Below are 17340 nucleotides of genomic sequence, written 5' to 3' on the forward strand. Positions count from 1 at the left end.
TGGGCCCTGGGTAATATATCATTATTTACAGTGGGGCCTGTGAAGAATATGATTATTTCCAGTGGTCCGTGGGCAATATCTCATTATTTACATTGGTCCCTGTGAAGAATATCATTATTTACAGTGGTCCCTGTGAAGAATATGATTATTTTCAGCGGTCGCTGGGTAGGATGTAATTATTTGCAGTGGTCCCTGAGTAGTATATCGTAATTTACAGTGGTCCCTGGGTAGAATATCATTATTTACATTGGTCCCTGGGTCGTATATCATTATTTACAGTTGTCCCAGGGTAGAATATCATTATTTACATTGGTCCCTGGGTCGTATATCATTATTTACAGTGGTCACAGGGTAGTATAGCATTTTTTTACAGTGGTCCCTGCGTAGTATATCGTAATTTACAGTGGTCCCTGGGGAGTATATCATTATTTACAGTGGTCCCTGGGTTGTATACCATTATTTACATTAGGCCCCAGGTAGTGTTTCATTATTTACAGGGATCCCTCTGCAGTACATCATTATTTGCAGTGGTCCCTGAGCAGTATATCATTATTTACAATGGTCCCTGGGCAGTATATCGTTATTTACAGTTGTCCCTGGGTAGAATAACATTATATACAGTGGTCCCTGGTAAGAATATCATTATTTACAGTGTTCCCTGGGTAGAATATCATTATTTACAGAGGTGCCTGGTTAGTATATCATTATATACAGTGGTCCCTGGTTAGAATATCATTATTTACAGTGGTCCCTGGGAAGTACATCATTATTTACAGTGTTCCCTGGTTAGAATATCATTATTTACAGTGTTCCCTAGGTAGAATATCATTATTTACAGTGGTCCCTCTGCAGTACATCATTATTTGCAGTGGTCCCTGAGCAGTATATCATTATTTACAATGGTCCCTGGGCAGTATATCGTTATTTACAGTGTTCCCTTGGTAGAATATCATTATTTACAGTGTTCGCTGGTTAGAATATCATTATTTGCAGTGGTCCCTGGATAGTATATCATTATTTTCAGTGGTCCCTGGTTAGAATATCATTTTTTACAGTGTCCCCTGGGTAGAATATCATTATATTCAGCGGTACTTGGGTGGTAAATCATTATTTACAGTGGTCGCTGAGTAGTATATCATTATTTACAATGGTCCCTGGGCAATATATCATTATTTACAGTTGTCCCTGGGTAGAATATCAATATTTACAGTGGTCCCTGTGAAGAACATAATTATTTCCAGTGGTCGCCGTGTAGTATATCATTATTTACAGTGGGCCCTGAGAAGAATATGATTATTTACAGTGGGCCCTGGGTAATATATCATTATTTACAGTGGGGCCTGTGAAGAATATGATTATTTCCAGTGGTCCGTGGGCAATATCTCATTATTTACATTGGTCGCTGTGAAGAATATCATTATTTACAGTGGTCCCTGTGAAGAATATGATTATTTTCAGCGGTCGCTGGGTAGGATGTAATTATTTGCAGTGGTCCCTGAGTAGTATATCGTAATTTACAGTGGTCCCTGGGTAGAATATCATTATTTACATTGGTCCCTGGGTCGTATATCATTATTTACAGTTGTCCCAGGGTAGAATATCATTATTTACATTGGTCCCTGGGTCGTATATCATTATTTACAGTGGTCACAGGGTAGTATAGCATTTTTTTACAGTGGTCCCTGCGTAGTATATCGTAATTTACAGTGGTCCCTGGGGAGTATATCATTATTTACAGTGGTCCCTGGGTTGTATACCATTATTTACATAAGGCCCCAGGTAGTGTTTCATTATTTACAGGGATCCCTCTGCAGTACATCATTATTTGCAGTGGTCCCTGAGCAGTATATCATTATTTACAATGGTCCCTGGGCAGTATATCGTTATTTACAGTTGTCCCTGGGTAGAATAACATTATATACAGTGGTCCCTGGTAAGAATATCATTATTTACAGTGTTCCCTGGGTAGAATATCATTATTTACAGAGGTGCCTGGTTAGTATATCATTATATACAGTGGTCCCTGGTTAGAATATCATTATTTACAGTGGTCCCTGGGAAGTACATCATTATTTACAGTGTTCCCTGGTTAGAATATCATTATTTACAGTGTTCCCTAGGTAGAATATCATTATTTACAGTGGTCCCTGGGTAGTGTATCATTATATACAGTGGTCCCTGAGTAGTATATCATTATGTACAGTGGTCCCTGGGTCGCTTACCATTATTTACAGTGGTCCCTGGGTAGTATACCATTAGATACAGTGGTCCCTGGGTAGAATATCATTATATACAGTGGTCCCTGGGTAGTGTATCATTATGTACAGTGATCCCTGGGTAGAATATCATTATATACAGTGGTCCCTGGGTAGTGTATCATAATATACAGTGGTCCCTGGGTAGTTTACCATTATTTACAGTGGTCCCTGGGCAGTATATCATTATTTACAGTGGTCCCTGGGTAGAATATCATTATATACAGTGGTCCGTTGGTAGTGTATCATTATTTACAGTGGTCTCTGGGTTGTGTATCTTATTTACAGTGTGCCCTGGGTAGTTTGCCATTATTTACAGTGGTTCCTGAGTAATATATCATTATATACAGTGGTCCGTGTGTAGTGTATCGTTATTTACAGTGGTCTCTGGGTAGTGTATCATTATATACAGTGGTCCCTGGGTAGAATATCATTATATACAGTGGTCCCTGGGTAGAATATCCTTATATACAGTGGTCCCTGGGTAGTATATCATTATGTGCAGTGGTCCCTGGGTAGTTTACCATAATTTACAGTGGTCCCTGGGTAGTATATCATTAGATACAGTGGTCCCTGGGTAGTGTATCATTATTTACAGTGGTCTCTGGATAGTGTATCATTTTATGCAGTGGTCCCTGGGTAGAATATCATTATATGCAGTGGTCCCGGGGTAGTGTATCATTATATACAGTGTTCCCTGGGTAGAATATCATTATTTACAGTGGTCACAGGGTAGTATAGCATTTTTTACAGTGGTCCCTGCGTAGTATATCGTAATTTACAGTGGTCCCTGGGGAGTATATCATTATTTACAGTGGTCCCTGGGTTGTAAACCATTATTTACATGAGGCCCCAGGTAGTGTTTCATTATTTACAGGGATCCCTCTGCAGTACATCATTATTTGCAGTGGTCCCTGAGCAGTATATCATTATTTACAATGGTCCCTGGGCAGTATATCGTTATTTACAGTGTTCCCTTGGTAGAATATCATTATATACAGTGTTCGCTGGTTAGAATATCATTATTTGCAGTGGTCCCTGGGCAGTATATCATTATTTGCAGTGGTCTCTGGATAGTATATCATTATTTGCAGTGGTCCTTGGGTAGAATATCATTATTTACAGTGGTCCCTGGATAGTATATCATTATTTTCAGTGGACCCTGGTTAGAATATCATTTTTTACAGTGTCCCCTGGGTAGAATATCATTATATTCAGCGGTACTTGGGTGGTAAATCATTATTTACAGTGGTCGCTGAGTAGTATATCATTATTTACAATGGTCCCTGGGCAATATATCATTATTTACAGTTGTCCCTGGGTAGAATATCAATATTCACAGTGATCCCTGTGAAGAACATAATTATTTCCAGTGGTCGCTGTGTAGTATATCATTATTTACAGTGGGCCCTGAGAAGAATATGATTATTTACAGTGGGCCCTGGGTAATATATCATTATTTACAGTGGGGCCTGTGAAGAATATGATTATTTCCAGTGGTCCGTGGGCAATATCTCATTATTTACAGTGGTCCCTGTGAAGAATATCATTATTTACAGTGGTCCCTGTGAAGAATATGATTATTTTCAGCGGCCGCTGGGTAGGATGTAATTATTTGCAGTGGTCCCTGAGTAGTATATCGTAATTTACAGTGGTCACTGGGTAGAATATCATTATTTACATTGGTCCCTGGGTCGTATATCATTATTTACAGTGGTCACAGGGTAGTATAGCATTTTTTACAGTGGTCCCCGCGTAGTATATCGTAATTTACAGTGGTCCCTGGGGAGTATATCATTATTTACAGTGGTCCCTGCGTTGTATACCATTATTTACATTAGGCCCCAGGTAGTGTTTCATTATTTACAGTGATCCCTCTGCAGTACATCATTATTTGCAGTGATCCCTGAGCAGTATATCATTATTTACAATGGTCCCTGGGCAGTATATCGTTATTTACAGTGTTCCCTGGGTAGAATATCATTATTTACAGTGTTCCCTGGGCAGTATATCGTTATTTACAGTTGTCCCTGGGTAGGATATCATTATTTGCAGTGGTCCCTGAGTAGTATCTCATTATTTACAGTGGTCCCTGGGAAGCATATCGTTATTTACTGTGGTCCCTGTGCAGTATATCATTATGCACAGTGGTCCCTGGGTAGAATAACATTATATACAGTGATCCCTGGTTAGAATATCATTATTTACAGTGGTCCCTGGGAAGTACATCATTATTTACAGTGTTCCCTGGTTAGAATATCATTATTTACAGTGTTCCCTAGGTAGAATATCATTATTTACAGTGGTCCCTGGGTAGTGTATCATTATATGCAGTGGTCCCCGGGTAGTGTATCATTATATACAGTGGTCCCTGGGTAGTATATCATTATGTACAGTGGTCCCTGGGTCGTTTACCATTATTTACAGTGGTCCCTGGGTCGTATATCATTATCTACAGTGATCCCTGGGTAGAATATCATTATATACAGTGGTCCCTGGGTAGTGTATCATAATATACAGTGGTCCCTGGGTAGTTTACCATTATTTACAGTGGTCCCTGGGCAGTATATCATTATTTACAATGGTCCCTGGGCAATATATCATTATTTACAGTTGTCCCTGGGTAGAATATTAATATTCACAGTGATCCCTGTGAAGAACATAATTATTTACAGTGGTCGCTGTGTAGTATATCATTATTTACAGTGGGCCCTGAGAAGAATATGATTATTTACAGTGGGCCCTGTGTAATATATCATTATTTACAGTGGGGCCTGTGAAGAATATGATTATTTCCAGTGGTCCGTGGGCAATATCTCATTATTTACAGTGGTCCCTGTGAAGAATATCATTATTTACAGTGGTCCCTGTGAAGAATATGATTATTTTCAGCGGCCGCTGGGTAGGATGTAATTATTTGCAGTGGTCCCTGAGTAGTATATCGTAATTTACAGTGGTCACTGGGTAGAATATCATTATTTACATTGGTCCCTGGGTCGTATATCATTATTTACAGTGGTCACAGGGTAGTATAGCATTTTTTACAGTGGTCCCCGCGTAGTATATCGTAATTTACAGTGGTCCCTGGGGAGTATATCATTATTTACAGTGGTCCCTGCGTTGTATACCATTATTTACATTAGGCCCCAGGTAGTGTTTCATTATTTACAGGGATCCCTCTGCAGTACATCATTATTTGCAGTGATCCCTGAGCAGTATATCATTATTTACAATGGTCCCTGGGCAGTATATCGTTATTTACAGTGTTCCCTGGGTAGAATATCATTATTTACAGTGTTCCCTGGGCAGTATATCGTTATTTACAGTTGTCCCTGGGTAGGATATCATTATTTGCAGTGGTCCCTGAGTAGTATCTCATTATTTACAGTGGTCCCTGGGAAGCATATCGTTATTTACTGTGGTCCCTGTGCAGTATATCATTATGCACAGTGGTCCCTGGGTAGAATAACATTATATACAGTGATCCCTGGTTAGAATATCATTATTTACAGTGGTCCCTGGGAAGTACATCATTATTTACAGTGTTCCCTGGTTAGAATATCATTATTTACAGTGTTCCCTAGGTAGAATATCATTATTTACAGTGGTCCCTGGGTAGTGTATCATTATATACAGTGGTCCCCGGGTAGTGTATCATTATATACAGTGGTCCCTGGGTAGTATATCATTATGTACAGTGGTCCCTGGGTCGTTTATCATTATTTACAGTGGTCCCTGGGTCGTATATCATTATCTACAGTGATCCCTGGGTAGAATATCATTATATACAGTGGTCCCTGGGTAGTGTATCATAATATACAGTGGTCCCTGGGTAGTTTACCATTATTTACAGTGGTCCCTGGGCAGTATATCATTATTTACAGTGGTCCCTGGGTAGAATATCATTATATACAGTGGTCCGTTGGTAGTGTATCATTATTTACAGTGGTCTCTGGGTTGTGTATCTTATTTACAGTGTGCCCTGGGTAGTTTGCCATTATTTACAGTGGTTCCTGGGTAATATATCATTATATACAGTGGTCCGTGTGTAGCGTATCGTTATTTACAGTGGTCTCTGGGTAGTGTATCATTATATACAGTGGTCCCTGGGTAGAATATCATTATATACAGTGGTCCCTGGGTAGAATATCCTTATATACAGTGTTCCCTGGGTAGTATATCATTATGTGCAGTGGTCCCTGGGTAGTTTACCATAATTTACAGTGGTCCCTGGGTAGTATATCATTAGATACAGTGGTCCCTGGGTAGTGTATCATTATTTACAGTGGTCTCTGGATAGTGTATCATTTTATGCAGTGGTCACTGGGTAGAATATCATTATATGCAGTGGTCCCGGGGTAGTGTATCATTATATACAGTGTTCCCTGGTTAGAATATCATTATTTACAGTGGTCCCTGGGAAGCATATCGTTATTTACTGTGGTCCCTGTGCAGTATATCATTATGCACAGTGGTCCCTGGGCAGAATACCATTATATACAGTGGTCCCTGGTTAGAAAATCATTATTTACAGTAGTCCCTGGGCAGTCTGTCATTACTTACAGTGGTCCCTGGTTAGAATATCATTATTTACAGTGTTCCCTGGGTAGAATATCATTATTTACAGTGTTCCCTGGGTAGAATATCATTATTTACAGTGGTCCCTGGTTAGAATATCATTATTTACAGTGTTCCCTGGGTAGAATATCATTATTTACAGTGTTCCCTTGGTAGAATATCATTATTTACAGTGTTCCCTGGTTAGAATATCATTATTTGCAGTGGTCCCTGGGCAGTATATCATTATTTGCAGTGGTCTCTGGATAGTATATCATTATTTGCAGTGGTCCTTGGGTAGAATATCATTATTTACAGTGGTCCCTGGATAGTATATCATTATTTTCAGTGGTCCCTGGTTAGAATATCATTTTTTACAGTGTCCCCTGGGTAGAATATCATTGTATTCATCGGTACTTGGGTGGTAAATCATATTTTTACAGTGGTCGCTGAGTAGTATATCATTATTTACAATGGTCCCTGGGCAATATATCATTATTTACAGTTGTCCCTGGGTAGAATATCAATATTTACAGTGGTCCCTGTGAAGAACATAATTATTTACAGTGGTCGCTGTGTAGTATATCATTATTTACAGTGGGCCCTGAGAAGAATATGATTATTTACAGTGGGCCCTGGGTAATATATCATTATTTACAGTGGTGCCTGTGAAGAATATGATTATTTCCAGTGGTCCGTGGGCAATATCTCATTATTTACAGTGGTCCCTGTGAAGAATATCATTATTTACAGTGGTCCCTGTGAAGAATATGATTATTTTCAGCGGTCGCTGGGTAGGGTGTAATTATTTGCAGTGGTCCCTGAGTAGTATATCGTAATTTACAGTGGTCCCTGGGTAGAATATCATTATTTACATTGATCCCTGGGTCGTATATCATTATTTACAGTGGTCACAGGGTAGTATAGCATTTTTTACAGTGGTCCCTGCGTAGTATTTCGTAATTTACAGTGGTCCCTGGGGAGTATATCATTATTTACAGTGGTCCCTGCGTTGTATACCATTATTTACATTAGGCCCCAGGTAGTGTTTCATTATTTACAGGGATCCCTCTGCAGTACATCATTATTTACAGTTGTCCCTGGGTAGGATATCATTATTTACAGTTGTCCTTGGGTAGGATATCATTATTTACAATGTTCCCTGGATAGTATGTCTTTATTTACTGTTGTTCCTGGGTAACGTATCATTATTTAAACTGTTCCCTGGGTAGTATATCATTATTTACAGTGGTCCCACTGTGGTATATCATTATTGACAGTGTTCACAGTGTGGTATATGATGATTTACAGTTGTCCCTGGACAGCATGTCATCAATTATAGTGTGCCCTGTGTAATACATCTTTATTTACAGTGGCTCCTGGATAGTATTTCATTATTTACAGTGTCCCTGGGCAATATATCAGGATTCACAGTGGCCCCTGGGTAATATATCATTATTTACAGTGGTCCATGGTGTCGTATACCATTATTTGCAGTGGTCCCTGGGAAATCTATCATTAATCACAGTCGTCCCTGGGTAGTTTTTAATTATTTACAGTTGTCCCTGGGCAGGATATAATTATTTACAGTATTCACTGGGTAGTATATCATCATGTACAGTGGTCCCTGTAGTATATCATTATTTACAGTGGTCCCTGGTTCGAATGTCATTATTTACAGTGGTCCCTGTGTGGAATATCATTATTTACAGTGGTCCCTGGGTATTATATTCTTATTTACAGTTGTCCCTGGGTTGTATATCATTATTCACAGTTGTCCCTTGGTTATATATAATTATTTGCGGTGTTCGCTGTACGGTATATCATTATTTATAGTGGTCCCAGGGTGGCATATCATTGTTTGCAGTGGTCCCTGGGCAGCAAATCATTTTTTTTCAGTTGTCGCAGAGTGGGATATCATTATTTACAATTGTGCGCTGAGTAGTATGTCATCATTTATAGTGGTCCCTGCATTGTATATCATTATTTACAGTGGTCAATGGATAGTATACATTTTTTTATAGTGGTCTGCGGGTTGAATATCATAATTTACAGGGGTCCCTGAGCAGTATATCATTATTTCCAGTGGTCCCAGGGTAGAATATCAAAGAACAAAGAACAAAGGAATGTACAGCACAGGAACAGGCCCTTCGGCCCTCCAAGCCCGTGCCGACCATACTGCCCGACTCAACTACAATCTTCTACACTTCCTGGGTCAAAGAACAACAAAGAACAAAGAAATGCACAGCACAGGAACAGGCACTTCAGCCCTCCAAGCCCGTGCCGACCATACTGCCCGACTAAACTACAATCTTCTACACTTCCTGGGTCCGTATCCTTCTATTCCCATCCTATTCATATATTTGTCAAGATGCCCCTTAAATGTCCCTATCGTCCCTGCTTCCACTACCTCCTCCGGTAGCGAGTTCCAGGCACCCACTACCCTCTGCGTAAAAAACTTGCCTCGTACATCTACTCTAAACCTTGCCCCTCTCACCTTAAACCTATGCCCCCTAGTAATTGACCCCTCTACCCTGGGGAAAAGCCTCTGACTATCCACTCTGTCTATGCCCCTCATAATTTTGTATACCTCTATCAGGTCGCCCCTCAACCTCCTTCGTTCCAGTGAGAACAAACTGAGTTTATTCAATCGCTCCTCATAGCTTATGCCCTCCATACCAGGCAACATTCTGGTAAATCTCTTCTGCACCCTCTCTAAAGCCTCCACATCCTTCTCGTAGTGTGGCGACCAGAATTGAACACTATACTCCAAGTGTGGCCTAACTAAGGTTCTATACAGCTGCAACATGACTTGCCAATTCTTACACTCAATGCCCCGGCCAATGAAGGCAAGCATGCCGTATGCCTTCTTGACTACCTTCTCCACCTGTGTTGCCCCTTTCAATGACCTGTGGACCTGTACTCCTAGATCTCTTTGACTTTCAATACTCTTGAGGGTTCTATCATTCACTGTATATTCCCTACCTGCATTAGCCCTTCCAAAATGCATTACCTCACATTTGTCCGGATTAAACTCCATCTGCCATCTCTCCGCCCAAGTCTCCAGACAATCTAAATCCTGCTGTATCCTCAGACAGTCCTCATCGCTATCCGCAATTCCACCAACCTTTGTGTCGTCTGCAAACTTACTAATCAGACCAGTTACATTTTCCTCCAAATCATTTATATATACTACAAAGAGCAAAGGTCCCAACACTGATCCCTGTGGAACAACACTGGTCACAGCCCTCCAATTAGAAAAGCAACCCTCCATTGCTACCCTCTGCCTTCTATGGCCTAGCCAGTTCTGTATCCACCTTGCCAGTTCACCCCTGATCCCGTGTGACTTCACCTTTTGTACTAGTCTACCATGAGGGACCTTGTCAAAGGCCTTACTGAAGTCCATATAGACAACATCTACTGCCCTACCTGCATCAATCATCTTAGTGACCTCCTCGAAAAACTCGATCAAGTTAGTGAGACACGACCTCCCCTTCACAAAACCGTGCTGCCTCTCACTAATACGTCCATTTGCTTCCAAATGGGAGTAGATCCTGTCTCGAAGAATTCTCTCCAGTAATTTCCCTACCACTGAAGTAAGGCTCACCGGCCTGTAGTTCCAGGGATTATCCTTGCTACCCTCCTTAAACAGAGGAACAACATTGGCTATTCTCCAGTCCTCCGGGACATCCCCTGAAGACAGCGAGGAGCCAAAGATTTCTGTCAAGGCCTCAGCAATTTCCTCTCCAGCCTCCTTCAGTATTCTGGGGTAGATCCCATCAGGCCCTGGGGACTTATCTACCTTAATATTTTTTAAGCCACCCAACACCTCGTCTTTTTGGATCACAATGTGACCCAGGCTATCTACACCCCCTTCTCCAGACTCAACATCTACCAATTCCTTCTCTTTGGTGAATACTGATGCAAAGTATTCATTTAGTACCTCGCCCATTTCCTCTGGCTCCGCACATAGATTCCCTTGCCTATCCTTCAGTGGGCCAACCCTTTCCCTGGCTACCCTCTTGCTTTTTATGTACGTGCAAAAAGCCTTGGGATTTTCCATAACCCTATTTGCCAATGACTTTTCATGACCCCTTCTAGCCCTCCTGACTCCTTGCTTAAGTTCCTTCCTACTTTCCTTATATGCCACACAGGCTTCGTCTGTTCCCAGCGTTTTAGCCCTGACAAATGCCTCCTTTTTCTTTTTGACGAGGCCTACAATATCACTCGTCATCCAAGGTTCCCGAAAATTGCCGTATTTATCTTTCTTCCTCACAGGAACATGCCTGTCCTGTATTCCTTTCAACTGACACTTGAAAGCCTCCCACATGTCAGAAGTTAATTTGCCCTCAAACATCCGCCCCCAATCTATGTTCTTCAGTTCCCGCCTAATATTGTTATGATTAGCCTTCCCCAATTTAGCACATTCATCCTCGGACCACTCTTATCCTTGTCCACCAGTACTTTAAAACTTACTGAATTGTGGTCACTGTTACCGAAATGCTCCCCTACTGAAACATCTCCCACCTGGCCGGGCTCTTTCCCCAATACCAGGTCCAGTACCGCCCCTTCCCTAGTTGGACTGTTTACATATTGTTTTAAGAAGCCCTCCTGGATGCTCCTTACAAACTCCGCCCCGTCTAAGCTCCTGGCACTAAGTGAGTCCCAGTCAATATTGGGGAAGTTGAAGTCTCCCATCACCACAACCCTGTTGTTTTTACTCTTTTCCAAAATCTGTCTACCTATCTGCTCCTCTATCTCCCGCTGGCTGTTGGGAGGCCTGTAGTATACCCCCAACATTGTGACTGCACCCTTCTTATTCCTGATCTCTACCCATATAGCCTCACTGCCCTCTGATGTGTCCTCTCGCAGTATAGCTGTGATATTCTCCCGAACAAATAGCGCAACTCCGCCTCCCCTTTTACATCCCCCTCTATCCCGCCTGAAACATCTAAATCCTGGAACGTTTAGCTGCCAATCCTGCCCTTCCCTCAACCAGGTCTCTGTAATGGCAACAACATCAGAGTTCCAAGTAGTAATCCAAGCTCTAAGTTCATCTGCCTTACCCGTAATGCTCCTTGCATTAAAACATATGCACTTCAGGCCACCAGACCCGCTGTGTTCAGCAACTTCTCCCCGTCTGCTCTGCCTCAGAGCCACACTGTCCCTATTCCCTAGTTCTCCCTCAATGCTCTCACCTTCTGACCTATTGCTCCCGTGCCCACCCCCCTGCCATACTAGTTTAAACCCTCCCGTGTGACACTAGCAAACCTCGCGGCCAGGATATTTATGCCTCTCCGGTTTAGATGCAACCCGTCCATCTTATACAGGTCACACCTGCCCCGGAAGAGCTCCCAGTGGTCCAGATAACGGAAACCCTCCCTCCTACACCAGCTGTTTAGCCACGTGTTTGTCTGCTCTATCTTCCTATTTCTAACCTCACTGGCACGTGGCACAGGGAGTAATCCCGAGATTACAACCCTCGAGGTCCTGTCTTTTAACTTTCTGCCTAGCTCCCTGAACTCCTGCTGCAGGACCTCATGCCCCTTCCTGCCTATGTCGTTAGTACCAATATGTACAACGACCTCTGCCTGTTTGCCCTCCCCCTTCAGGATTCCCTCTACCCGTTCGGAGACATCCTGGACCCTGGCACCAGGGAGGCAACATACCATCCTGGAGTCTCTTTCACGTCCACAGAAGCGCCTATCTGTGCCCCTGACTATAGAGTCCCCTATTACTATTACTCTTCTGCGCTTTGACCCTCCCTTCTGAACATCACAGCCAACCGTGGTGCCACTGCTCTGGCTGCTGCTGTTTTCCCCTGATAGGCTATCCCCCCCGACAGTATCCAAAGGGGTATATCTGTTCGAGAGGGGGACAACCACAGGGGATTCCTGCACTGACTGCCTGCCCTTTCTGGTGGTCACCCATTTCTCTGCCTGCACCTTGGGTGTGACCACATTTACATAACTGCGATCTATGACGCTTTCCGCCACCTGCATGCTCCTAAGTGCATCCAATTGCTGCTCCAACCGAACCATGCGGTCTGTGAGGAGCTGCAGTTGGGTGCACTTTCTGCAGATGAAGCCACCCGGGACGCTGGAAGCCTCCCGGACCTGCCACAGCTCACAGTCAGAGCACAGCACCCCTCTAACTGACATTGCGTCAATTAATTAAAATTAAAATTTGTCTTTTTTTTTTTTAAATACATTTTTTTAAAATTGCAAAGTTACTGTCAACTATCTGTTTCCTAGCACTAGATTTCTAATAGAAATGCGATAGCTAACTATAATACTCTCCGATCTCTGGCTTAGATATCCTCTAAATTATAATGAAGTTATTATGTTTAATTAGTTCCCAAATACTCAAATTTATTTTTTTAAATTTCGGTTAGAATCCCAACCAGCCACTCAGGTCACAGCTTTTCTGTGATGTCACTTCAGTTTCCCCCCGACACACAATTTGAAAAAAGGTATAAAAGTGAAAATCACTTACTTACCTTCTTACCTTCTGAGTGTCTGAGATGTTCTCAGGTTCTCTCGCTGACAGAGACTGCTCCTCCACCTCCGATCCTTGACCTGCACAATGCTAATAATATAATAATATAATATGGCACTTACCTTACACCAATGGGTCTTATTATTAGGTTAGAGGAGGAGGGCGGGTGGGAGACACAACACATGTAGTGTCTCGGGTTTCCTCTCCACCAGAATTTATTGGTTGGGGGGGGGGGGGGGGCTTGCCAGAGTCGAACCAGAGGTCTGTATCCTTCTATTCCCATCCTATTCATATATTTGTCAAGATGCCCCTTAATTGTCCCTATCGTCCCTGCTTCCACTACCTCCTCCGGTAGTGAGTTCCAGGCACCCACTACCCTCTGCGTAAAAAACTTGCCTCGTAGATCTACTCTAAACCTTGCCCCTCTCACCTTAAACCTATGCCCCCTAGTAATTGACCCCTCTACCCTGGGGAAAAGCCTCTGACTATCCACTCTGTCTATGCCCCCATAATTTTGTATACCTCTATCAGGTCGCCCCTCAACCTCCTTCGTTCCAGTGAGAACAAACCGAGTTTATTCAATCGCTCCTCATAGCTTATGCCCTCCGTACCAAGCAACATTCTGGTAAATCTCTTCTGCACCCTCTCTAAAGCCTCCACATCCTTCTGGTAGTGTGGCGACCAGAATTGAACACTATACTCCAAGTGTGGCCTAACTAAGGTTCTATACAGCTGCAACATGACTCGCCAATTCTTATACTCAATGCCCGGCCAATGAAGGCAAGCATGCGTATGCCTTCTTGACTACCTTCTCCACCTGTGTTGCCCCTTTCAATGACCTGTGGACCTGTACTCCTAGATCTCTTTGACTTTCAATACTCTTGAGGGTTCTACCATTCACTGTATATTCCCTACCTGCATTAGCCCTTCCAAAATGCATTACCTCACATTTGTCCGGATTAAACTCCATCTGCCATCTCTCCGCCCAAGTCTCCAGACAATCTAAATCCTGCTGTATCCTCAGACAGTCCTCATTGCTATCCGCAATTCCACCAACCTTTGTGTCGTCTGCAAACTTACTAATCAGACCAGTTACATTTTCCTCCAAATCATTTATATATACTACAAAGAGCAAAGGTCCCAGCACTGATCCCTGTGGAACACCACTGATCACAGCCCTCCAATTAGAAAAGCATCCCTCCATTGCTACACTCTGCCTTCTATGGCCTAGCCAGTTCTGTATCCACCTCGCCAGTTCACCCCTGATCCCGTGTGACTTCACCTTTTGTACTAGTCTACCATGAGGGACCTTCTCAAAGGCCTTACTGAAGTCCATATAGACAACATCTACTGCCCTACCTGCATCAATCATCTTAGTGACCTCCTCGAAAAACTCTATCAAGTTAGTGAGACACGACCTCCCCTTCACAAAACCGTGCTGCCTCTCACTAATACGTCCATTTGATTCCAAATGGGAGTAGATCCTGTCTCGAAGAATTCTCTCCAGTAATTTCCCTACCACTGAAGTAAGGCTCACCGGCCTGTAGTTCCCGGGATTATCCTTGCTACCCTTCTTAAACAGAGGAACAACATTGGCTATTCTCCAGTCCTCCGGGACATCCCCTGAAGACAGCGAGGATCCAAAGATTTCTGTCAAGGCCTCAGCAATCTCCTCTCCAGCCTCCTTCAGTATTCTGGGGTAGATCCCATCAGGCCCTGGGGACTTATCTACCTTAATATTTTTTAAGACACCCAACACCTCGTCTTTTTGGATCACAATGTGACCCAGGCTATCTACACCCCCTTCTCCAGACTCAACATCTACCAATTCCTTCTCTTTGGTGAATACTGATGCAAAGTATTCAGTTAGTACCTCGCCCATTTCCTCTGGCTCCACACATAGATTCCCTTGCCTATCCTTCAGTGGGCCAACCCTTTCCCTGGCTACCCTCTTGCTTTTTATGTACGTGTAAAAAGCCTTGGGATTTTCCTTAACCCTATTTGCCAATGACTTTTCATGACCCCTTCTAGCCCTCCTGACTCCGTGCTTAAGTTCCTTCCTACTTTCCTTATATGCCACACAGGCTTCGTCTGTTCCCAGCCTTTTAGCCCTGACAAATGCCTCCTTTTTCTTTTTGACGAGGCCTACAATATCACTCGTCATCCAAGGTTCCCGAAAATTGCCGTATTTATCTTTCTTCCTCACAGGAACATGCCTGTCCTGTATTCCTTTCAACTGACACTTGAAAGCCTCCCACATGTCAGATGTTGATTTGCCCTCAAACATCCGCCCCCAATCTATGTTCTTCAGTTCCCGCCTAATATTGTTATAATTAGACTTCCCCCAATTTAGCACATTCATCCTCGGACCACTCTTATCCTTGTCCACCAGTACTTTAAAACTTACTGAATTGTGGTCACTGTTACCGAAATGCTCCCCTACTGAAACATCTCCCACCTGGCCGGGCTCTTTCCCCAATACCAGGTCCAGTACCGCCCCTTCCCTAGTTGGACTGTTTACATATTGTTTTAAGAAGCTCTCCTGGATGCTCCTTACAAACTCCGCCCCGTCTAAGCCCCTGACACTATGTGAGTCCCAGTCAATATTGGGGAAGTTGAAGTCTCCCATCACCACAACCCTGTTGTTTTTACTCTTTTCCAAAATCTGTCTACCTATCTGCTCCTCCAGCTCCCGCTGGCTGTTGGGAGGCCTGTAGTATACCCCCAACATTGTGACTGCACCCTTCTTATTCCTGATCTCTACCCATATAGCCTCACTGCCCTCTGAGGTGTCCTCTCGCAGTATAGCTGTGATATTCTCCCGAACAAGTAGCGCAACTCCGCCTCCCCTTTTACATCCCCCTCTATCCCGCCTGAAACATCTAAATCCTGGAACGTTTAGCTGCCAATCCTGCCCTTCCCTCAACCAGGTCTCTGTAATGGCAACAACATCATAGTTCCAAGTAGTAATCCAAGCTCTAAGTTCATCTGCCTTACCCGTAATGCTCCTTGCATTAAAACATATGCACTTCAGGCCACCAGACCCGCTGTGTTCAGCAACTTCATACCGTCTGCTCTGCCTCAGAGCCACACTGTCCCTATTCCCTAGTTCTCCCTCAATGCTCTCACCTTCTGACCTATTGCTCCCGTGCCCACCCCCCTGCCATACTAGTTTAAACCCTCCCGTGTGACACTAGCAAACCTCGCGGCCAGGATATTTATGCCTCTCCGGTTTAGATGCAACCCGTCCATCTTATACAGGTCACACCTGCCCCGGAAGAGCTCCCAGTGGTCCAGATAACGGAAACCCTCCCTCCTACACCAGCTGTTTAGCCACGTGATTTTCTGCTCTATCTTCCTATTTCTAGCCTCACTGGCACGTGGCACAGGGTGTAATCCCGAGATTACAACCCTCGAGGTCCTGTCTTTTAACTTTCTGCCTAGCTCCCTGAACTCCTGCTGCAGGACCTCATGCCCCTTCCTGCCTATGTCGTTAGTACCAATATGTACAACGACCTCTGCCTGTTTGCCCTCCCCCTTCAGGATTCCCTCTACCCGTTCGGAGACATCCTGGACCCTGGCACCAGGGAGGCAACATACCATCCTGGAGTCTCTTTCACGTCCACAGAAGCGCCTATCTGTGCCCCTGACTATAGAGTCCCCGATTACTATTACTCTTCTGCGCTTTGACCCTCCCTTCTGAACATCAGAGCCAGCCGTGGTGCCACTGCTCTAGCTGCTGCTGTTTTCCCCTGTTAGGCTATCCCCCCCGACAGTATCCAAAGGGGTATATCTGTTCGAGAGGGGGACAACCACAGGGGATTCCTGCACTGACTGCCTGCCCTTTCTGGTGGTCACCCATTTCTCTGCCTGCACCTTGGGTGTGACCACATTTACATAACTGCGATCTATGACGCTTTCCGCCACCTGCATGCTGCTAAGTGCATCCAATTGCTGCTCCAACCGAACCATGCGGTCTGTGAGGAGCTGCAGTTGGGTGCACTTTCTGCAGATGAAGCCATCCGGGACG

Source organism: Scyliorhinus torazame, chromosome 5, assembly GCF_047496885.1.
Source record: "Scyliorhinus torazame isolate Kashiwa2021f chromosome 5, sScyTor2.1, whole genome shotgun sequence".
Lineage (NCBI taxonomy): Eukaryota > Metazoa > Chordata > Chondrichthyes > Carcharhiniformes > Scyliorhinidae > Scyliorhinus > Scyliorhinus torazame.